Source organism: Talpa europaea (genome assembly GCF_964194135.1).
Source record: "Talpa europaea genome assembly, chromosome: 4".
Taxonomy (NCBI): domain Eukaryota; kingdom Metazoa; phylum Chordata; class Mammalia; order Eulipotyphla; family Talpidae; genus Talpa; species Talpa europaea.
The window spans coordinates 40,194,891-40,218,812 of NC_140070.1; the positions used below are offsets into that span (position 1 = coordinate 40,194,891).

General features: G+C 38.2%; 1 pseudogene across 1 annotated transcript; it reads right to left on the reverse strand.

Annotated features, from left to right (window-relative positions):
- Positions 1-21,895: 21,895 nt before the first annotated feature.
- On the reverse strand, positions 21,896-22,299 carry LOC311170112 (peptidyl-prolyl cis-trans isomerase NIMA-interacting 4-like; annotated as a pseudogene). The gene has a single exon. The product of its transcript is annotated as a peptidyl-prolyl cis-trans isomerase NIMA-interacting 4-like (transcript).
- Between the last annotated feature and the right edge of the window lie 1,623 nt (positions 22,300-23,922).

Here is a 23,922-nt window from a genome sequence, read left to right on the forward strand (position 1 = left end):
GGATGGCGCTGGAAGGGATCATGCTCAGCGAAATAAGCCAGAAAGAAAAAGAAAAATACCGGATGGTCTCACTCATAGCAGGAATCTAGAAAACTTAAATAAGGGACCAGGAAAATGAATAACTATAAGAAAGTGAAAATCAAAATCAACAAACAACTATGAACCAGAGACACTTTATGGGGGGTGGGAGGCGGGGAGGGATTGGGGTCAAAATAAGGGGGTTGCAATTGTATGGGGAATATAAAAATAAAATTTATTAAAAAAAAAATAAAGTTGAAGTAGAGTGGATTCCAGGTAGAAATTAGCATAAAGGGAAGAGAAAGGACTTCGAAACACTGAAGAGTACAAAAAAGTGGTAAGAGGTTAGTTTTGAAAGATAAAGGAGGGCAAGGTTTTAAAAGTTTAAAACCGGACCTCCCCCGTGGCGCAGCGGTTGAGCTCTGGGTTGTGAAGCTGCCTGCAGCCTCTGCAGCACTGGTTTGATCCCCGGCTGCTCCCCGGCCACCTGAAGAGGGTTCCACATGGCGCGCAGACCTCTCCTGCCGCCCGCTGCTCCCCTCAGCAGTGTACTTCGGTCCTTCTTCCTGCTCTGCTCCCCGCTCTGGCTCTGGTGAATTCTCTCACCCTCCCGCGCTTCTGGCTGTAACCAGTGCTTGCATAAATAAATAAACAAACAAATAAAAATTTTTTTTTAAAAAGTTTAAAACCTTTATAAGTCAGAGGAGGTAATTTGGACAATACCCTAAGATAGTAATAAAATGTATTCACTAAAATGTTTTCAGCTGCAAATAACAAAAAACTAAAGGTGACCTACACAAGGAAAACGTGAAAATTTCACATAATAAGACATGTGGTCCCTAGGTTGATTTATCTTTCATTCTGTCATTCTCCATACCTCTTCTTAAGGGGCCATGATCTCTCTCCTCTCATAGTCTTAAAATAGCTACAGCAATTTCAACCATCACATCCTTACACAATTATATTCAATGGCCTGGAAGAGGTAGGTAGAATGTGTGTTAACAAGGAGAAAAGTCTTTTTCAGAAGTCTTTGGCAGAATTCCCCAGCACTCATTAGCTGGAATTAGATCACTTGGGGACCCCGAGCTGCATTGAATGCCGGGAAAATACTTATCCAGCATTTTCTTTCAACTTTTGTGATGAGGGTGGCTTTTGCCTCCAAGAAGAAAGGGAAGAGTAGTAGCTACTGAAAAGGAAACCAACAGTTTTCTCTGCATTTGAAAGATTTTGAGCAAAATAAGTGATGGGATTATGTTGAATTCTTTCCTTCAGGTCTTGATTCTCTCATTCTGCTCTTTATTACTCCTCTCTATCTGTACTTCTACTTTTAAAAATTTTTTTAAGATTTATTGTTATTTATACAAGAGCTGGGGTACAGGCCAAAGGCGCAGGAGGGTGAGAGGATCCAACAGAGACAGAGCTGGGAGCAGCACAGGCAGGTGGACAAAAGACACTGCTGAGGGGAGCAGCCAGCGAGACAAGAGAGGTCTGCCACACCATGTGGGAATCTCCCTGGCCGGCCGGAGATCAAACTTGTGCTGCAGAGGCTGCGAACAGCTTCACAACGCTGCATTCAACCCACTGCATCACCGGGGAGGCCCTACTTCTACTTTCAATCGTCACTTTCCCACCTTTTTCACTTCTTTTTAAAGCGTAATCTCATTCTCTACAACATCATGATACTGATTTAATTTTTATGTAATTATCTGAAAATTATATCTAAAGAATTTGATATGGATACTTCTGAAGGTGTGCTAGTAGGTCTAAAAATACTTTAAAATAACATTTTGAGTTTCAGATAGGCTCACATATCGCTACCTGATATTGCTACTGGTGTGTTAATGAAAACTTGCTTAATTTCCACTATTTATACAAGAAAATAGTACATTCACTTACATTGTGTGCTTGGCACATAATTGACAAATGTTAATGGTTTTAAGTAATAATCTTTAATCCATATTTTACTTCATCCCTTTTTAAAAAATGAGAACAAAATGCACTTTTCTGGAATATTCATCGATTCTTTTTTTTTTTTTTCTTTTTTTTTTTATTTATTTATTTGTTCGTTTGTTTCGTTTATACATGCACTGGGTACAGTCAGAAGCGCGGGAGGGTGAGAGAATTCACCAGAGCCAGAGCCGGGAGCAGAGCAGGCAGAAGGACCGAAGTACCCTGCTGAGGGGAGCAGCGGGCGGCAGGAGAGGTCTGCGCACCATGTGGGAACCTCCTCCGGTGGCCGGGGAGCAGCCGGGGATCGAACCGGCGCCGCAGAGGCTGCGGGCAGCTTCGCAACCCAGCGCTCAACCGCTGCGCCACCAGGGAGGCCCAGATTCTTAAAGACTAAATACTAACAGCCTCTTCTGAGACTCTGACTTTATTTACTTATGACATATTTAAAACATATGAAAACCATTATAAGCAGACTTGACTAAATGAGATTCTTTTTTAACTATGATGCAAGTTCTCAGAATTGTCTTTCAAAAAAAAGTTTGATGTCACATCAATCAAGTAGTCTAGAAAAATATTTTTTAAAGCATGATGTGATAACATACATTTGTAGAGGTGTAAAACTATACCGCTAATATATAGACAGTGTTATAAACCAACATTATTTCAGTAATTTTTTTAAGGCGAAAAAGGAAATCATTATTTGTTCTGAAGCTGTCTAGAGCTTATTTGAATGCTCATCTTGATTTCTGGCTGAGCTGAGATAATCTGACTTGCTATTACAGATTTTGAACTAGAACCTATAATGTGGTTTGATTCAACAAATTTTGTCTTTGTCTTGAACATTAATTTGAGCTGAACAGCAGCCAGCCAAGAAGTATGGAGGAGTGGAGGTGTGGAGATTATGAATGAAGGTTTATGCTTCAGCTTCTGAGACATTATCACTAACAAACATGTTAGGCACCTAAAATGTTTAGAAGTGATTTTACATATAAGAAAATAGTACATTTACTTAAATTGTGTGTTTGACACACAATTTTTCAGATACATGTGATAAGATATGAACAATGACTTGAAATCATGATGGTACTGCCTAATTATGATTTGTGATTCTTTTGAGTGAGACTGGTATAATGAAAATTGCAGCAAATTTAGAGATTGGGTCCCTAAATTCTGCTACTTGTTAAGTATCAACTTTGGGAAAGGAGCTTCATTTGGCTTAGAAGTAGTTTCCTTATTTGTAAAATTGGACCAGTGTTAACAGCTTATCTTTTGTTAGAGTTACTGCCAAGAGCATGTGAGAGTGCACACATTTCACAGAAGTACACACGTAAGTTAGTACGTAACTTTAGGGACATCATATATATATCTATATATAGATATATATAGATATATATATCTTTTTCAATACTATGTTTTTTATTGTATCTTCAACTGCATGGAACTTGTCCACTTTAAACTCTTGCTTTTCACTGTGTATTTGTGAGACAGTGGGATAAAAATCACATTGAACTTGGTAGCTCTGCCTCCTTTTCTGATCTATTGTTTAATTTTTTGTTAATTAATGCAAATTTTAGTTGCTGAAATATTTTCACTAAAGGCCTGTGCAAAAAAATTGATATTTTACAACCATATGAGTCTTCTTTTCCTTTTTCATCTAAAGTGTTTTCATTCATCCATTTAGAATGAAAAGGTTTGAGCATGCTGTCCTGTTCTTTCACCTCACTGTCAATCCAGCACTTTTCTGCCTTTATCATATTTTTTCTTTATCTTGAAATAACTTCAAACTTACAGAAAAGTTGCAAGGGTGTAACAGGGAATTCCCCTATATTGTTCACCCAGAGACTCTGGGATTTCACCAACTGTCTCAATAACGTCCTTCAAAGCAAAAGGATCCAACCCAGGGCCATATGTTGTTATGAGTGTATGTGTATTATGTATCTTCAGATTCCTTCAATCTGGAAGAGTTCCTTGGTTATTTTGTAAAGTACCCATCAACTGGGTTTGATGCATCTTTCCTTATGACAGATTAAGATTATGCATTTGGTGCGAGATAAAAGTGATTCTGTGCTTTTCTTATTGTATATGTCAGTTTGCCCCAAATAATGTTAATAGTGTCTGCTGATAAAATTCCTCTTTTGTCTTTTGTAATTAATTGCTGTAGGGAGAAATTTTAAGGCTATGTTCTCATCCCAACTTTCACATTCCAGGGTTAGCATCAGTTGATATTTCCTGGATGAATTTTTACTGTACTATATAAGTGGTAATTACTATACTATATAAGTGGTAATTTTCTAAATCCATCACTCCATATAAGCTTATTAATTGGCCTTCTAGTCTATGGAACAGTTTTTACCTTCTCCCCATGTGTTTAATCATTCACCTCTCTATATCAGTGTGGACTCATGAATTCCTTTTCTATTCAGTAGGATGTAATCAGTTACTAACATTATTCATTTTGATGCTCAACTGGTCCTGGATCTGACCAGTGGGACTCGCACTTAAACTGAGTCCTATGTATTTCTGATATGTTCCACCAGTCTATGGGCACTTCTATCTTTTTGTTGTAAGGATATGTTACAGACTTACCTTGCCTGTCCATGACTCATACTTTTGCTACAAGGAATCCTTTTAGTGGAGTGTGATATTAGATACAAAGATCTGGGCATTAAGTGTGGTCATTGCTACAGGTTCTCTTAGTGGACAGAATTAGGGGATTTGTGTGTGTATATGCGTATACACACATATGTATTAGATATACAACATATGTGTTAGATATACATATGCATATGTGTTAGATATACAAATATATTTTGCATATATATGATTTAAACATGTATTTCTACATCTCTATATATTCTCTTAGTACAAAATAATCCCTATAATTCCTACTTAACACACAAAGCTCATTCTGGTTTCCATATTTGTAATTCCCTTCTCCAATAGTGAGAAACCTGGCTTTCATTATCCTCAGTATATTTACTTATTGCTCAATTTGCCTTTATGTACTTTTCTCATGCCTGCCAGGCTGTCACCCTCCTTGGCTGCCTTCCTAGTGTTGTAGATGCCAATCACCTTCCATGCTTGGATTGGCTTAATGTTTTAAAACTAAGTTATCAAGAAAGAAGAGAGGAATGTAGTTTGCTCATGATTATTAGAAAATTTTAATTAAGTGTATTTAACATCACTAATATTTAAGGTGTTTTTCAACAAGCCCATGAAAAAGTAAGCAAAATACATGAGGTAATACAGGTAAGAAATGTAATGTCTACATGTTGCTTATCACCTAAATGTTCATTGGTAGGGAACTAAATAAATTATATTAACAAGTTGTATACTGCCCAACCATGAAAAAAGAATTAATACAGACCATTATTTATTGATCTGAATAGTCTTCCACTATGTAGTACATTGAAAAATTGTTACATAATTTTTGTTACATAATTTTATATCCTATTTTAACATCCTATTTTTGCATGTGTGTATACGGAGAAAAAAGTATGAGTGCTCACTTTGGCAGCCTATGTACTAAAGTTGAAATGATACAGAGAAGATTATGATGTCCCCTAAGCAAGGATAACACACAAATTCATGAAGCATCCCACATTTTTAAATCCATCATGGATCATGACCCTTAAATGAAAGTTTGAAAGACAAAAAAAATTAAAAGAAACAAGAATCTATTAATTAGAGTCTCTGTGTGTTCATTTCAAGAAAATAAAACTCTATACATAATATCAAGGAAAGAAAATGTATGACATTTGTAAAATTCAGAAAGATGTCCTTTCTGAATAAAGAGTTCTTGCCTGATAAATAGTTTTATTAGAGAATGGAGACATGTTTTTTGTACCTGGATGAGGTAACAGTTGTATTTGGATTTTACAGCCTTACATCAAATAAGAGTCATATTTGCCACAGTTCCTACCTGTGTTAAAGATGGGCCACATCTCTATCTTTGAGCAGGGATGTAGTCGTACTGGATCTTTTTATTCTCCCCTTGGTGAGAGCATTTAAGGTCTATTCTCCAGACAAAACTATAATGTCAACATGTTTTACATTAGAAACTCAGACCTTATTCTGATGTTATACCTTGGAGCTCTTAAACTCTTATTCCTTAGAGCTAAATGTTTGTGCCCTTTTACAAAGTACTCCCTATTTTTCCCTACCTCCTAGTCCCTGCCATCTACCTTCCTATGTTTCTATGAGTTTGATTTTCTTTTCTCTACTTTTCTTTTTTTTAATTCCATGTGTGATACCATGCAGTATTTGTTTTTCTCTATGAGATTTATTTCACATAGCATAATGTCCTCAAGATCCATCCATGTTTTAACAAATGTCAACATCTCCTTCTTTCTCACGACTTAATTATATACATATATATACATATATATATATACCACATCTTCTACCCATTTGTCCTTTGACAGATACTTAAGGTGGTTTCAATATCTTAGCTATTGTGATAATGCTGTAATGGATATATGAGTGCAAATACCTTTTTAATATCATTTTTATTTCCTTTAGACAGATACCCAGAGTAGGATTGCTGATCATATGTTAGTTCTATTTTAATTTTGTGACTATGTCTACCCCTTAGATCACATCATCAACACCAGCTTGGAGGTACTAGATGTAGGAAGAAGTGTGAACCACAGCAGAGGGCTGGAAGCAGTATGGGTAACATCTGGATGTTGTATAGCATCATCAGTAAAATTACTTGCCTTTGGTGGGTCTCTGAACCTTTGTGTCCTGAAGCTTTCATCTCATTGTGATGAAAAAATCAGGGTAAAATTCTCTAAATTTCCTTTTCATTTTTCTTTAAACTTTTATGTGTTGCCTGATTTTTAAAAATGAATAATACTACATTTCTAATTAAAAAACTTTCATTTTGAAAAGAAAATAATGTCTTAATGATACTCAAAACTCAATAAGAGCAACTCAATTTAAAGATGGCTTAAGATTTGAACATACTTCAGCAAAGAAGATAATGAATTATGATTAAGCAGATGAAAAAAATAGTCATCACGATTAGCCATTGGGGAAATGCAAATGAAAAATACACTAAGATTATATAACACACTGTTCATAATGGCTAAAATTTTTTTTTTTTTTTAACGAATGCCTTGAAAGCATTCACTTTTTTTTTTGTTGTTGTTTATTTTTTTTTATAGAGGCATGTTTTATTTATTTGTTTGTTTGTTTGTTTTGTTTGTACATGCACTGGGTACAGTCAGGAGCGCGGGAGGGTGAGAGAATTCACCAGAGTCAGAGCGGGGAGCAGAGCAGGCAGACAGACAGAGGACACTGCTGAGGGGAGCAGTGGGCGTCAGGAGAGGTCTGCGTGCCATGTGGGACCCTCCTCCGGTGGCAGGGGAGAAGCCGGGGATCGAACCGGCGCCGCAGAGGCCGCGGGCAGCTTCGCAACCCAACGCTCAACCACTGCGCCACCAGGGAGGCCCATAATGGCTAAAATTTTTTAATACTGATAATACTAAGTACCGATGAGGTTGTGGAACAACTGGAACTCTCATGCCTGGTTACTTGGAGAACATACAACTCAGCAATCCCTCTCCTAGGTGTTTACTCAAATGAAATAAAAACACGAACATGAAAGCCTGTATATGAATGTTTACAGTGATTTGATATATGACCTCTAAAGACTGGAAACCAAATATTCTCCAATTGCTAAAGAGATAAATGCACTGTGACATATTCATACAATGAAATACTACTCATGAACAGAAAGGAAAAAAAAAAAACTACTGATATGCTCAGCACATAAAAGAATCTCAGTTGCATTTTGCTAAATGAAAGGAGCCAGACTCAAAAAGCCTGCATGGTGTATGATTCCACTTAGAGACTACAGAACGACCTCAGAATTGTCTTGCAAAGGGGCCAGAGCACTAGCTTTTTTTATCCACCATCTTGCATCCCTCATTGATTGAAATTACCTTTGGGAATTTTCCCTATCTGGTACTTTCAGCCTGCTTGGCACATGGGCCAGCACTCTCTACTGCCAGAGAAAGTAGTTAGGAAAAGAGTATCAGGAGCTGCAAGAGATCTCTGGGTGCTTGGACAGAATATTTGGTAGACACCAATAGCATCAGCTACCGTGTTTTAATTAGTTAAAACATTTTCAGAAATCTCTTTCCTATTGCAGACTTCAGAACTGTGTAACCTTTGCTGTCCAACTGATTAGCCCTGAAAAGTTTCATTACATCCATTAATACCTTATCATCAGCCTGCTATTCTGTTTTCTCTTGCATGGTTAGGTTTAGGCTATTGAGGGCCCTATTCCTTTCATTGACCAGCCCATTCTTCATGGTTCTGTGGAGCCATGTATCTCTTTTTTACAAAAAAATAGGTGTCTGACAAGAACATACTTGGTTGTGGCTCAGGGCATCATGATCCCTTAAGAAACATTACCTTGTGGTGCAACCTTAGAGGCAAACATTTGCCAAATTCCTGTTATGCTGGTTTGATAATACCTCCATAGCAGAAAGTGCAAACAGATATCAAGTGGACTCACTATATTGCAGGTAACAGACTCTGGTGACCCACAGTCCAGGGTACCTGACTCCAGATGAGATTAATTGCCCCTGAGAACCCAAGAAGGGTGTAGTAAATCAAAGTGAAGAAGGATTAAGAAGCATGCAGGCCTCAGGGGCCACTGGAAGCAGGGTCTTCAGTGTCTCCCTTCCCTGCATCAACACAATCCTCTTATAGACCTGCTTTCTCCACATATCAGGAGGCATGGTTGCCAACAGCTCCCAGTTTTATACTCTAGAGCTCCAGTCACTAGGAAAGTCTGAGCTGACTCTTTTGGTTCCAAGTCAGAAATAATTAGAAGGTACTCACTGTCCCAGTTTGACTTATATGCTCTGGTCTGGGCAACTATAGGCTTTAAAAACTAGATATTCCCACAGGGATCATTCCTGTGAAATAAGGGGATATTTTTCAGGGATGGGGTGGTGATGCTTGGCAGGCAAAAGTAATGAGTAAGAAGAAGAAAAACAGTGTTAGAGTCAAGAAATAGTTTCATATTATTCAAATGAGATGAGGTCTGCATTTAAAAGGATAAGATAGTCAATGCTGCAATAACAAATCAGTCCAAAGTTCTGTGGTTTTACTTCTCACTCACATGAAATTCAGTGTGGCTAGGATGGTTCTTAGTAGTGTAGCAACAGTATCTAAAACACAAAATTGCCACAACCATGGACTCATGATGCCTTGGGTCCATTGATATGAGTGCTGCCAGTCTCTGGCCAGAATTAGCCTCATAGCCTGCAAATCAACTGCAAAGACATCTAAGAAATGTGGGGAGCACATGAGTATTTGGTGAGTACTAACTCTGTCAAAAGTCATTGTTTCCACTCAATCAAATCATTTAGAAGAGGCAGGAATAGTGAGGAGATGCTCCACAAGGGAGGGAGAATTTTTTTTCTATCATTTAAGAGACTTCTGGCTCAAATAATTAGAGGGAAGGCAATAGAATTTCTTGCTGATCTTAAAGGACAATAATGAGCCCATTTAATAGGGTGCAGAGATGTATAAAAATGAGATTGGACAACTGGATTGGGACAAGGTTGCCCAAATGGCTTGAATGTCCAGTCAAAGAATATATATGCTAATAGGTAGGAACTCAGATACTACTGAGAGTTTTTGAGCTAAAAACTAATATGAACAAGGTGCAATTTTCAGGATGATTAATCTGGCAGCAATATGTAGTTTGGCTTATATTATTCCATGCACAGTCATTGTAAGCATTTTCTTGACCTCAAAAATATTCTTTGAAGGGCTTGCATTTCTGATAAAATGGCAGGCTAGATAGCCTGATAAAATACCCCACTATAAAATAACTCAGATACAAGGAAAGACAAATCCAAATGGCACAGGAAGTTCATTTCCTCTCCCATTTCTATGGCTTAATAAGAAGCTGCCTCAGCAACTCTGTGCTGTTCAGCAGAACAGCTTTGCCAATGGCTGGATTCCAAAAGTTCTTCCTTTACATTAAGTTGGTTTCTTCAACTAGGAAGCTTCTGTTGTCATAATCTAATTTCTCTATAAATTTAAATTATGTATTGTCCAAACACACCTATCCACAGGACAGAGAAATGATGGGGAATCCAAGCATTCTGCTGATTTTCTTCCTCTAGGGTTTCCAGTAAACTTCATATTAAATTTATTACACATGTTACTAATGGTATATATATCTGTGCCTTTTACATAAAAAAAATGATCATTTTATTTTTTCCTAAAAATTTCAAGTATTTAATGATCAGTGTAAACCCCAACACAATACACCAATATGATTTTGTGCATTTAGATAGGAAATATTTCCTGGGAAAGTAGAAAACTGTGCAGATGACTTTTGGAAGACCTTCATTTAAGCAGCTTAATAGTGAAATGTGTCATTTAGAAGTCTTCTTTCTTCAGTTTGCTATAATATCTATCTACTGAGTAAAACCTATATTGATCATTGGGATCCAGTTTGTTTCAGGCTTCTGGGTTATTCTTTCTGTCCCAACTGATATCTAGATAGAATAGTTCTAAGCACTTGACATATCGTGTTGACCCAGTACTTTGGGCTCCAGCAAATACAAAGCGAGGGGTCAAGCTAGGATGCTGCTTCTCCTGACCAGGGATCTGGCAGAGTATGGTTGCAGGAGAGGTCTTGGGCCAAGAATGAAAGGAGAACAAATCTGCAAATCCTAGGACTAAGCCTTTCAACAATCATCTTTTTTTTTTTAAAGATTTATTTATTTATGCATACAAGAACTGGGATACAGGCCAGAGATGCGGGAGGTGGGGTGTGTGTGAGAGGATTCACCAGAGACAGAGCGGGGAGCAGAACAGGCAGATTGATGAAATACACTGCTAAGGGGAGCAGCGGGCGAGACAGGAGAGGTCTGCTGCACAATGTGGGTCACCTCCCTGGCTGGGGATCAAACTTCTGTTGCAGTGGCTGCAAATAGCTTCTTAGGTTGTGTCTTAACCCCTTGTGCCACCAGGGAGGCCCCAGCAATCATCTTTTTAAATGCTTGCCCAAGTTAGTAACAAAATAAGGGGACTCCTCAGAGGCCAAAAGTTGAATGTCACAAACTGGAAGAAGATATTTGCAGCTAATAAAGAATTGGCATCCACAATATGTGAACAACTCCTAAAATTCAGAAAAGAAAAAACCATACAATCCAATGGAGAAATGGGCAAAAGACAAGAACAGGCAATTAATAGAAGGAAAAACATAGGATATATAAAAATCTCAGCAATCAGGTAAACAAAATTAAAACCACAGAATCATTTTATATTATGTATTGGTTGAAAAATTTTAAGTCTAACAATTTTCTATACAAACTGCATCTTGGGGTAACCAAATAATTGCTGAGGGGGAATTTCTCATTAGAGAAATATTCTAGCTAACATATAAGAAAGGAACAATGGAATCTCACAACTTTGCAGCCTCTAATGAATTAATGAACTAAGCAGTGATCAATGACTGCTGCCTCTCCACACAAAATAATATAAGCAAACATTATGTGTTTCCTGGGGGAAGAACACACCACCACTTACAAAATATTCTTGGAAGAAATTTTAACCTGAATCTGATTAAGCATCTGGATTAAACAAACATACTACTAGAAGCAGAACAGAGGACGGTGTAAAACAGCACCATGAGAATGCATTTAACAAAACGCACTGTGGAAAGGCACAGAACAAACCACCTGATTTATTCTTCAAATAAACTGCAAGGAGGAGAACTGGATTTTTTTTTCAAAAAATGATCAGATATTTTATAGTAAAGATTCAATAAATGCAATATGTAAATGTTCATGATATAAAGATAAAATATTATTTTTAAAATAGGAACATATAGAAAGCACTTATAATAGTGCCTACCAAAGGAAATACACTGTTTTTAATTTGACCCTGATTTGAACAGACAATAAAACACACACAAAAGTATGAGTCAGGGTCTCCCCCGTGGCACAGCAGTTGAGCGCTGGGTTGCGAAACTGCAGCACCAGTTCGATCCCCAGCTGCTCCCCGGCCACCAGAGGAGGGTCCCACATGGCGTGCAGACCTCTCCTGCCGCCCGCTGCTCCCCTCAGCAGTGTACTTCGGTCCTTCTGCCTGCTCTGCTCCCCGCTCTGGCTCTGGTGAATTCTCTCACCCCCGCGCGCTTCTGACTGTACCCAGTGCTTGCATAAATAAATAAATAAATAAATAAATCTTAAAAAAAAAAGTATGAGTCAACTGAAATCTAAATAATGACAAGATATTTCATGATATTAAGGAATTATTAAATTTTATAATGTGAACAACTCCTAAAATAGCGGTATTCTTATATATATATATTTTTTTTTAAAGGAGTGTTTTTTTTTTTTTAAAGATTTATTTATTTATTTATACAACCATTGGGTACAGTCAGAATCACGGGATGGTGAGAGAATTCACCAGAGCTGGAGCGGGGAACAGAACAGGCAGACCGAAGTACACTGCTGAGGGGAGCAGCAGGCGGCAGGAGAGGTCTGCGTGCCATGTGGGACCCTCGCCCAGCAGCTGGGGATGGAACCCCCACTGCAGAGGCTGTGGGCAGCTTCGCAGCCCAGTGCTCAACTGCTGCTCTACCAGGGAAGACCCGGTATTATATTTTTAGAAGGTCCTGAAAGGAACCTTCTGGGTGAGCTGGAAACCAGAAACATTTAAGAAGATATCATATAGGATGCTTTTTTTTTTTTTAACCACATAAAGGAACCCATGGGTTCCTTTTCAGTTAACAAGATTAACCATAGTGCTTAGTGTATTTTATCAAGCTGATAGTCCTGCTGTAATCTTCCTATCACAATTCTCATATCAATAATAGTATCAGATTAAACTAAATTTTAAAGTGATATAAAGCCTTCTGTCTAGACCAGAGAGTATGGAACCATTTTTCACTGCTTCTCATTTGGCACAACTATAAACCCTAGAGGTAGCTGAAAAGACAAGGAAAAGGGATCTCTAAAGATAGTAAAGAGAAACTAAGCTGGTTTGTGAATTTAGAACTGGAGGAATAGGACAAAGCAGGGTAACTCCCAATCCCCCACCCCACAAAAGAAGGCAAAACAGACCTGACAATCTCTGATCCCTGAGCTAGTAACAAAAGGTAACCCAGCTAAGTTCATTCCTCCCTTGGATTGAACTGGAATTCTTCTGACATTAGGTGATCCTGACACACTGGTGAGTGGGCTCAAGTTGGAGTGTTATCAAAAATAAATGGCCAGGGAAGGTGTTTCTGTGTCCTGATGGAACTGAAACTCCCCTTCCAGCCAAGAGTTACCAAGGTAGACAGATGGAACTGGCAAGAGATACCCAACTAGAGCTGGCAGATTGGTCCAGAAAGCGTTTGTCCCTGTGGGCCCTGGACCTGCCTCACAAACAACCCCCCCCAAAAAAAAAGTTACCTGGTATTATGAATTGAATGTTTGTGTCTGCCCAAAATTCTCATATCAAAACTCTAATCCCCAATGTGGTTGTATCTTGGAGATGGGGGTCTCTAGGGAGGTAATTAAAGTTATATGAGGTCAAAACCATGGAGCATATATCTGATGGGATTAGTGTCCTCATAAGAGACCCCAGGGCATTTCCTCTGCCTCCTCCTCCTTCTCCCACTTCCCTTTCTCTCAGTGTGTGTGCATCAGAGAAAGGCCAAGTAAGGACATGGTGAGGAGGAGGCAGTCAACTACAAGCCAGGAAGAAGGGCCTCACTAGAAATGAAATTTGCTAGTAACTTGATCATGGACTTCTAATCTTGTCTCAGTCTTTTTAGGCTGCTATAACAAAATACCACAGGCTGGTTTATGAACAACAGAAATATATTTTTCATGGTTCTGGGGACTGGAAGTCCATGATTAAGCTTGTCAGTATGATGGCATTCTGGTGAAAGCTCTTCTTGGTGTACAGCTGGTACCTTCTTGCTGTGTCCTCACATGGTTGAAGGGGCAAGAGATCTCCATAGGGTCTCTTTAATGAGAACACTAATCCCATTCAGGAGGGTCTCACCTCCCAAAGGCCTCACCTCTTAATACATCTTTGGGGCATTAGGAGGATTTCTACATAAGAATTTCAAGGGACAAACCATACAGACCATAGTACTTCAGAACTACCAAAATTAATTTTTGTTGTCTGTGCCACCCAATCTGTGGTCATATTGTCATGGCAGCCAAAGCAGACAACAGCTACATGGAATAAAGACAGAATGGTCAAGAAGAACCTAGTCACTGCAAGTGATCTGGTCTGGGTAGCCCCCCTTTCCCAAGAAGTCAAGAATCTTTCTCCGTCCAGAGAGACTGAGGTGTCTGAGTGGATACTGGGAGGAGGATCCTATCACTCCTTTCCTCACAGAGAGGTACCCAGTAGCTGGCCCTGAGAAAACTATTTTTGCCCCCTCAAGAAGCACCATCAGTGACACTAGAGAAACATCTGAAGAGCTATGAACCTCTACCCAAATATTCTACGATATTGTAAACCACTGTTACTTCAATAAAAATAGGATTTGTTTGAAAAAGAGAAGATACAGATTACCAATATCAGAAATCAAGCAGGACCCATCACTTAATACAACTGCAGCAATTAAAAAGTGAATAAGGGAATACTGTTGACAATTTTACTCCCATAAATTTGATAGGTTAGAAAATACAACCCAATTCCTTGAAAACACAAATTATAAAACTCAACCAAAATGAAATGAACAACCTGAGTAACCACAAAACCAATGAAGAAATTGAATTTACAGGGCCTCCCCGGTGGCGCAGCGGTTGAGCGCTGGGTTGCGAAACTGCGCGCGGCCTCTGCGGCGCCGGTTCGATCCCCGGCTGCTCCCCGGCCACCAGAGGAGGGTCCCACATGGCGTGCAGACCTCTCCTGCCGCCCGCTGCTCCCCTCAGCAGTGTACTTCGGTCCTTCTGCCTGCTCTGCTCCCCGCTCTGGCTCTGGTGAATTCTCTCACCCTCCCGCGCTTCTGACTGTACCCAGTGCATGTATAAACAAAACAAACAAACAAACCAGCAAACAAATAAATAAAAGCATGCCTCTATAAAAAAAAAAAAATTAAAAAAAAAAAAAAAAAAAAAAAAAAAAAAGAAATTGAATTTACAATTAAAAACCTTCCCACACCACCTTCCAAAAACCAAAAACCCACATGATGGGACTATGTCAAAGAGACACATAAGCCAACTAAAAGAGCACCCAATAACAAAACCAAAACAACTTAAGCAACAGAAGAAATGATACTGCGATATAACATCAACTTTAATTATTATTTTTTTTACATAGAAGAACTGGGTTGTAGGCCAGAGGTGTGAGGGGGTGAGAGGATTCACCAGAGACAGAGTGGGGAGCAGAACAGGCAGATTTACCGAAATACACTGCTGAGAGGAGAAGCGGGCAAGACAACAGAGGTCTGCTGAGCCATGTGGATTAGCTCCCGGGTAGGGATGGAACTCAGACTGTAGCGCTGATAGCACTGAGACTTAACCCCTAGACCACCAAGGAGGCCTCTAACATCAATTTTAAAATAAATTTCTTCGAGCCAATTGTTAAAAAATTAATGATTGTCTAAATATATCACAGGAGAGAAGAGACAGATCTCCCATGCAGAAGAACTCCATATAATTTATAGAAATATCTGTCTTCAAGGAGGAGAAGAATACTCCTCCCCCCTACTCTGTAGCTGTGGATTGCACACCATGATTTCTTTTTCAAAGAGTACTGTTTGGAAAGGGTTGGGGGAAGTGACTTTATAATGGAGAAACCTGACAAACACTACCTCAGGCAGGTGATCAAGGTCAACATCAATAGTAATAAATCATGTTGATAGGATGTACTTTAATAATAAAATGTGATGCAAATGCCACTGTGCCTCTGTGGTCATCCTCCCTGAAACCATCACCTCACCTAATTGTGAGAAAAACATCAATGGAGAGAAATTCTACAATACAGTATTCTTAAAATTATTAAACTCATCAGAAAAAAGAAAAGTTTGAGAAATTGTCATAGCCAAAAATCATGATAATGTTATAAAATGTGAAGTAAATGTAACCAAAATTAAAACATAATGCCATTTATAACCACTCAAATAAAGCATTTAGATATATTTTTTATGTAAAAAATACATGACCTGTATGCTAAAAATTACAAAACCTTAATAAAAAAAGAAGACAAGTAAATGGATCACATAGGTGATTATGGATTGGAAAACTTAACATAATAAAGGTATTAAATCTCTCCCAAATTTCCAGGAAGGTTTTTTGTAAAGGTTTATTGTAAAATTCATATAAAAAGGCATGCATCCTAGAATAGCTAAAACACCTTGACAAAGAATAAAGTGGGAGGAATCTCTTTCATTTTATCACTATATAAGGCTTACTAATAGTAATATTACTACAGTAATCAAGACAGTATGGTATTGGTAGAAAGGTAAATAAATAGTAATGGCATACATTAGCAGCAATATGCAGTAATATGAATGGAGTTGGAAGGGATTATGCTCAGTGAAATAAGTAGGAAAGAAAAAGATAAATATCAGATGGTTTCACTTATAGGAGGGATATAGGGAAACCAAATAAGGGCTCAGGAAAAAAATAATAATAAATTAACAAAATTAGCAGGCAACTATAAACCATGGACATTCTGCAGGGAAGCAGAGGGAGAGGAATCAAAACAAGGGACGGAAGAATGCAAGGGACTATGGTGATGGTACAAGGGTGGTCCGATGGTGGGAATTTTATGGGAACTACATCGTAGAGGAGAAAGCAAACATTGTACAAAAATGAACAATGGCGTAGAAAAAAGGATTTCAGAAATAAGAGCCATAGAAATATGTCCAGTCAATTTTTGACAAAGGTATAAAAGCAATTCAATGGAGGAAAGAGAGCCTTTGAACAAACGGCACTGGAGCAACTGGCCATCCATAGGTTAAAAAAAATAAACTTTGACCTAAACTTTACACCTACATAAAAATAAACTCAAAATATATCACTCATTTAATGTAAATTGCAAAATTTTTAGAAACGAAACATAGGAGAAAGTCTTCATGATCTAGGAGGAGGCAGAGTTCTTCAGCTTGATAAAAAAAAACATAAATCAATAAATTGAAGTTCAGAAATATTGAAAATATTTCCTCTGCAAAAAGCCCCTATTTAGAGGATGAAAACACATGCTACATATTAGGAAAAAAATAACCTAAAGAAATTTTTATTTTTGGGGCCTCCCCGGTGGCGCAGCGGTTGAGCGCTGGGTTGCGAAGCTGCCCTCGGCCTCTGCGGCGCCGGTTCGATCCCCGGCTGCTCCCCAGCCACCGGAGGAGGGTCCCACATGGCGCGCAGACCTCTCGTGCTGCCCGCTGCTCCCCTCAGCAGTGTATTTCGGTCCTTCTGCCTGCTCTGCTCCCCGCTCTGGCTCTGGTGAATTCTCTCACCCTCCCGCGCTTCTGACTGTATCCAGTGCATGTATAAACAAACAAACAAACAAATAAATAAATAAATAAACATGCCTCTATAAAAAAATAATTAAAAAAAGAAATTTTTATTTTTATTTATTTTTATTTTTTTAAGAAATTTTTAAAAAGAAAAGAAAAGAAGAACTTACAAAGTTCAATCGTATAAGAACAAACAAGTCAATTTGAAAAAGTGCAAAAAACAAGAACAGGCATTTCTATAATGATTATATGTAGATGGTAAATAACCATGAGAAGATTCAACATCATTAGCCCTCGGTGAGATACAAATTAAAAACACAGTGAAACATATCACTATATACCTATCATAATGACTACAATAAAAAAGTCTCAACACTAAATGATTGTGGTGCTAAAGAGAAACTGGATCACTCAGATATGCTAGTGGGAATGTAATTATCAGTCTGGAAAAGTTTCACATTTTCTTATAAAACCAGACATGCAATTATCATGTACTCTTGGGCATTTATCCAAGAGAAATAAAAACATATTCACGCAAAAACCTGTACATAGATGTTCACAGAAATCTTATTTGTAATGGCAAAACCTGGAATCAGTCTGGATGTTCCCCAGCAGGATAATGGTCAGAACAGCTGTGGACCATCCATACTATGGAGTACTACTCAGCAATAAAAAATATTGATAACCCTGATAACCTTGATGAATCTCCAGGGAATAAATACTGAGCGAAAAAAGCCAGTTCTCAGAGGTTGCATATCTTATGAGTCCATTTGTAAAATGTTTTTTTTTTTTTTTAATGAAAAAACTTCAGGAATGGAATATAGACGGATGTCAAGGTAAGGGACTTGGGGCGAGAGGTGGAATGGGGGAGGAGGGAGATGGAATTGATTCCAAGGGGTGACATGAGGGAAGTTGCCCTCCATGTTGAAATGTTTATTATGTTGACTCTGGTCGTGATACAGGAGACTATACAAGTGATAATATTGCATAGAATGTAATAAACACCAACACATACATGCACACAAATAGGTACCAGTAAAACTAGGATTTGATAACACTAGAGAAATCTAGATCTCAGATAAATGAATTGTAGCAATGTCATATAACCTGATTGTGATCTATTATACTGCAGTTTTGCAAAATGCTACCTTTAGGGGAAACCGGATAAAGTATAAGAAGTCTCTGTATTATTTCTTATATCTGCATGTAAATTTAGAATTATCTCGATAAAAATGCCAATTTTAAAAATGGTTTGTAAATACCTAGATGCATGATCAACAGCAACAGGGATGACTTCACAATTAGAAAAGTAAATGAGAGTATAGAAAAGGAAAAGAATTCAGAGATGATTAAGAAAAGTAAGAGAAAAATTATGACATGCCTCATAACACCTCTGAATCTGGGAAGTATGATAACATACTAAGTTGCTTCAAGCACTGAAATTCCCTCTTCATGCATTATCTACATTGGGTTTCTGACTCCTACAGCAGCTGACCTGCTTCTCGTGTACAGGTCTGGGGTGCTGTATGCATCAGTCTAACCTAGTAGAATTATTTCCATTTACCCATGGGTAAATCTTATTCCCTTGATTTTGCATGTATAACTTGAGTCATTTTAAACATTTCTGGCAATAATTTTTTTTCTTGATATGTCATGTCCAATCCTGGAATTTTAGGTTTTCCTTCCAATTTTTTGACTTTGTGTTTCTTGGCGTAAATGGTTTATCTTGAATATTGTCCAATGTTTCATAAATGTGTCCATATAAGGCAGAATCAAAAAGTAGTGCCTCTTAATTTTCACCTTCCTTGTCAGTGATTAGTCATTTGTTGAAAATTATTCTTTGATGTTCCAGAATCTCCTGTTTCTACTTCCAAAATTATATTAAAGACCAATAGTTGGAAACCAATTAGAAATAGTTTTTTAACAGTGACTCTCAGCTCAGCTGCTTCTTATGATCTGCAGCCCAGCCTCTTTAAAAATTCAGATACTAGGCTCTAGACCTTGCTTAATGATAATAATTTCATCCCAGTAACAACTCCACAAGGTAGGCTACTGTTATTATCCTACTTTTATAAGATGAAGAGATTAAGGTACCGAAAACCTAAGTGACCTGCGGACAAACACAAATTGTAAGGCAGGGAGCTGGAATCTGAAGCAGGCAAACTGACTCCAAAATCCATACTCTTAAACTCTTTAGATTTAGGTTTACCTCTTATCCTTCCTGAATTAGAATCTGAGGGGTTGGTGTCTGAGTATCTCTTATTTTATAAAACAAATGAATCTCCACAGTGTCAGGTTTAGGATCCCTTGAATTAAAAACTAATCTGCTTGAGATGCTCACCAGCTGAGGGAGGTGCTTTGAGATAGGAGCTAACAGCTTGTGCACACTGACCTGGTGTTGCTGAAATAGGCATCACCTACTGTGATGCTGTTTTATGAACATTGTCTCCTTACCATTGACACTCAAGGTAAATATTATTATACTTGTTTTACAGCTGAAGAAACTGTGTCTTGGAGAAAATAACCTGCCCCAGGTCACTCTTGGATTGTAACTAGCAGACGCAGAATTTAAACTCCGAAGTCCAATCTCATAACATTAATACTGCCTCTTCCATTAAAGGTTTACTAGTCAATCTCCATCATCTGGTTAGAGCACCTGCTCCAAGGTATTAGCAAAGAATTGTTCCCAGAGGTGGTTTGCAATCTTCAAAGCAGAACCATAAACATGATTGGCTTTCAAGGCTCCAAGGAAAATGTGTAGTGGAGAACCTCAGGCACTGTGATAAATCTAAAGGAAAGGTAAGTGGGGGCTAGGAGGTCTGCTCAGTAACTTAGATTGCAGCACCTCTGTGGAAGGGCAGCTTCCCCATGCCAGAAAACTGCCCTCTGGTGAAACCAAGAGTATCAATGGATTGGCCCTATCTTTGTTTTTCTGGCTTCTCCAGTCAATCTTTACTTACTCTTTTCATTCTTCTGATCTATCATGAAACTTGTCATGTGCCATACAGTATGGCAAAGGGTTTGTAAAAATGTGCTGGGTGTGAGTTGTTAATGATTGCCCAACTGAAAGAAAACATTGTTCACTGTATTGTATATAATGACGAAACTCATTAACTGCATAATGGCTTTGTGCTCCCTGGTCTAAAATATAGAATATGCTCAATATTTAAAATTAAAATCAATCCATCAAAATCTAATGGCTAATTAGGGATATTAAGAAGAAGCATTATTTGGATCCATGTAAAATTGTCACGGGATTCATGAAAATAATTGGCAAATTTTGACACAGGACAGAAGCTGAGATAAAAATAAAATCTCACGCAGACCAAATCACAGATTTGCGATGTCCATTTGGCATAAGGGTTCATCTAATTATCCAAGTCTCAGCCTGACTGAGTCATTAGTGCCACCCCATCTCTTAGCCAGTTCTCTCAGGGTCACCTGAGGCGCTCATCTGAGAGGGAGTGCTCCAGACAGTAAATCAGCCTCAGACTTCCTGCCCTGAAGTCTTCAGTTCTTTATAATACCTTAATCATTTCAAAATCTTTTTGGCTGGGTCCTGGCCTAACTTTGTGTGGCCTCTGTTGCTGTTATTATTATTGTTTTAGTCTCAGTGCACTGGTATGTTGTGTTTGTCTTTACAAAACTAAACAATAAATATAGCACTGAACATTCCATTTGGGTAGATTTACATGATTTTTTTATGTGAGTTTAGTATTACTTTCAAGAGTTCAGGTTTTCTCGCCATTCTTCAGGAAGTTACAGTTGATGAATCATGAATTACTGCTCATGTATCAATCATTTTAAACACACCAGCGCTCTCAAGACACAATAAAAATCACGTACTTTCTTTGAAAGTGGAAAAAGGAAATCTTCTATTTTACTCACTAATTCCAAAGAAAAATATGGGTTTGGTCTTTTTTAAACTACAGTTTTCCTTTTTAAAAACTTTTTATTTTATAACAATAGAGTAATAAATGCTCATTGTAGAATATTTGAGATGTCTATAAAAGAGGAAACAACCATCACATAGAATTCAATTGTCCACAATAATCTCATTTGAAGTTTCTGATATTTCTTTTAACTGATTTTTTTCTTCTGCATACAATTTTACTGAACTTTACTCATAATAGACATCCAATTGTGTGAGTTTTTTTTTTTTAAATAAAAAACATTCAATCTTGGGGCCTCCCTGGTGGTACAAGTGGTTGAGCACCGCACTGTGAAGCAATCCGAAGCCTCTGCACCACGAGCTCGATCCCCTGCCAGGGAGGAACTCACATGGTGCAGCAGACCTCTCCTGACTCGTCCACTGCTCCCCTCAGCAGTATACTTCTGTCAATCTGCCTGTTCTGTTCCGCACTCTGTCTCTGGTGAATCCTCTCACCGCCCCCTGCACCTCTGGCCTGTACCCCAGCTCTTGTATGCATAAATAAATCAATCTTTTAAAAAAATTCAATCTTTCATACAATTTTATTTTCTCCCTTCAACCATAATAATATGATATCCAAATTTTGTTTTAACTGGAGGGTCTGTAAACATGGGTTATCCAGGCAATTATAGGCAAGGCAAGTGCTGCTTCCTGAAAAGGTCCTACTGTGAACCCTCTGGTCATCCAACCCAAGTTGCCTCCTTGCTTGGTTTTATCTTCACTGCAGTGTATGGCCACTTCATTACTCGCATTCCAGACTTTAACTTTTCCATGGTTTCCATGACTTTTCTGGGTTTTTCACACAGAATGCATCTGACCTTTACTGCACTGCCAGCTCCTTTGGGATTCTGGCCCTTTTTGTCAGCACTGTCACTCCCAGAGTGTTACTCTCAGCTGCTCCTCCTTTCCCCCCCCTTTCTGGACTGCTTTTTATTTTGGGCAACATCTTTGAAACTTGCGACTGAACACTCAATTGCTTTGGTTACATTACTGACATCCAATTTTGTATCTACAGTTTTTAATGTAATATCATAAGAAGTGTTTTCCTTCATAAGGAGCATCTTAAAGAAATACATTCTTACAATAATTTGCATAAGCATTCAAAAATTGTTGGACAGTTTGGATTGTTTTCAATTTTTTAACAGTTTCATAAATAATGTTTCAATCAACACCTTTGCATAGAAAACTTTTAAAAAAATTTTTGGACAAAATATGACATCCCCCCTCAAGGGGGGGCACCATAGTTCTCCCACCGCATAGCACCCATAGTCTACCACCATACTCCCTTGTGCTCTGTCCCTCCCTGTTTTCACTCCTTCCCACCTCCCCTCTCTCTGCCACCCCTCATGGTTGCCTCATAGCTATGGTCAGCTTTCAAGGTCTTTGACCCTTTAGTTTTTCTATATTCCACATGTAGAAACATCTGATATTTATCTCTTTCCTTCTGACTTATTTTCCTTAGCATAACTCCTTCCAGCTCCATCCACGTTGCTGCGAAAGGTATGAGTTTATATTTTTTGATTGCTGAATAGTATTCTATTGTGTATATCCCACATCTTTTCGATCCATTCATGTGTTTGGAGGCATTTGGGATGCTTCCATAACTTGGCTGTTGTAAACAGTGTTGCAATAAACATAGGAATGTAGGTTTCCTTTTGAATTAGTATTTTCATGTTCTTTGGGTAGATTCCTAGAACTGGAATGGCTGGATTGTATGGCAGATCCATTTCTAGTGTTTTGAGGAACTTCTACACAGCTTTCCATAGTGGCTGGACTAGTTTATATCCCACAAGTAGTGTAAGAGTGTTTCTTTTTGTCCATTTCATTGCCCACACTTGTTTCTGGTTTTTGTTTCTTTTTTTTTAAATATGGGCCATTTTCACAGGTACGAGGTAGAGCTCATTGTGGTTTTGATTTGTATATTCCTGATAAGTGATGACGAATATTTTTTCATATGCCTGCTGGACATTTGCAGTTCTTCTTTGGAGAAGAGTGTAAGTAGCTCTTCTGCTGATTTTTTGATTAGGTTGTTTCATTTGTTTTTGTTGAGTTGTGTGAGCTCTTTGTAGATTTTCAATATCGATTCCTTATCAGATGTATGTTGTGCAAATATTTTCTCCCATTCGGTGGGGTGTTGCTTTGATTTGGTTATTATCTCTTTTAGTTGTTATGTACATCAGCTTTTTAGTTTGTTTTAGTCCCAGCTGTTTATATTCTCCTTTGTTTTCCTTGCTTCTAGAGTTCTCAATGGTGTCTCTAAAGTTTATGTCATGGAGTTTGTTTTCTTCTACACATTTTATGGTTTCAGGTCTTAATCCAAGTCTTATTTATTTTTAGTTGACTTTTTTGTATGCTGTGAAACAGCATTCTTTTGCATGTGGCAGTACAATTCTCCCAGCAACATTTGTTGAAGAGATTTTTTTTTCCATCCAGTGTATATTCTTTGCTTCTTTGTCATAGATTAGTTGGTCATGTACGTGTGGTTTTATTTTTGGGCTGTCAATTCTGTTCCACTGGTCTGTGTCTCTGTTTTGTGCCAGTATCATGCTGGTTTAGTTATTATGGCTTT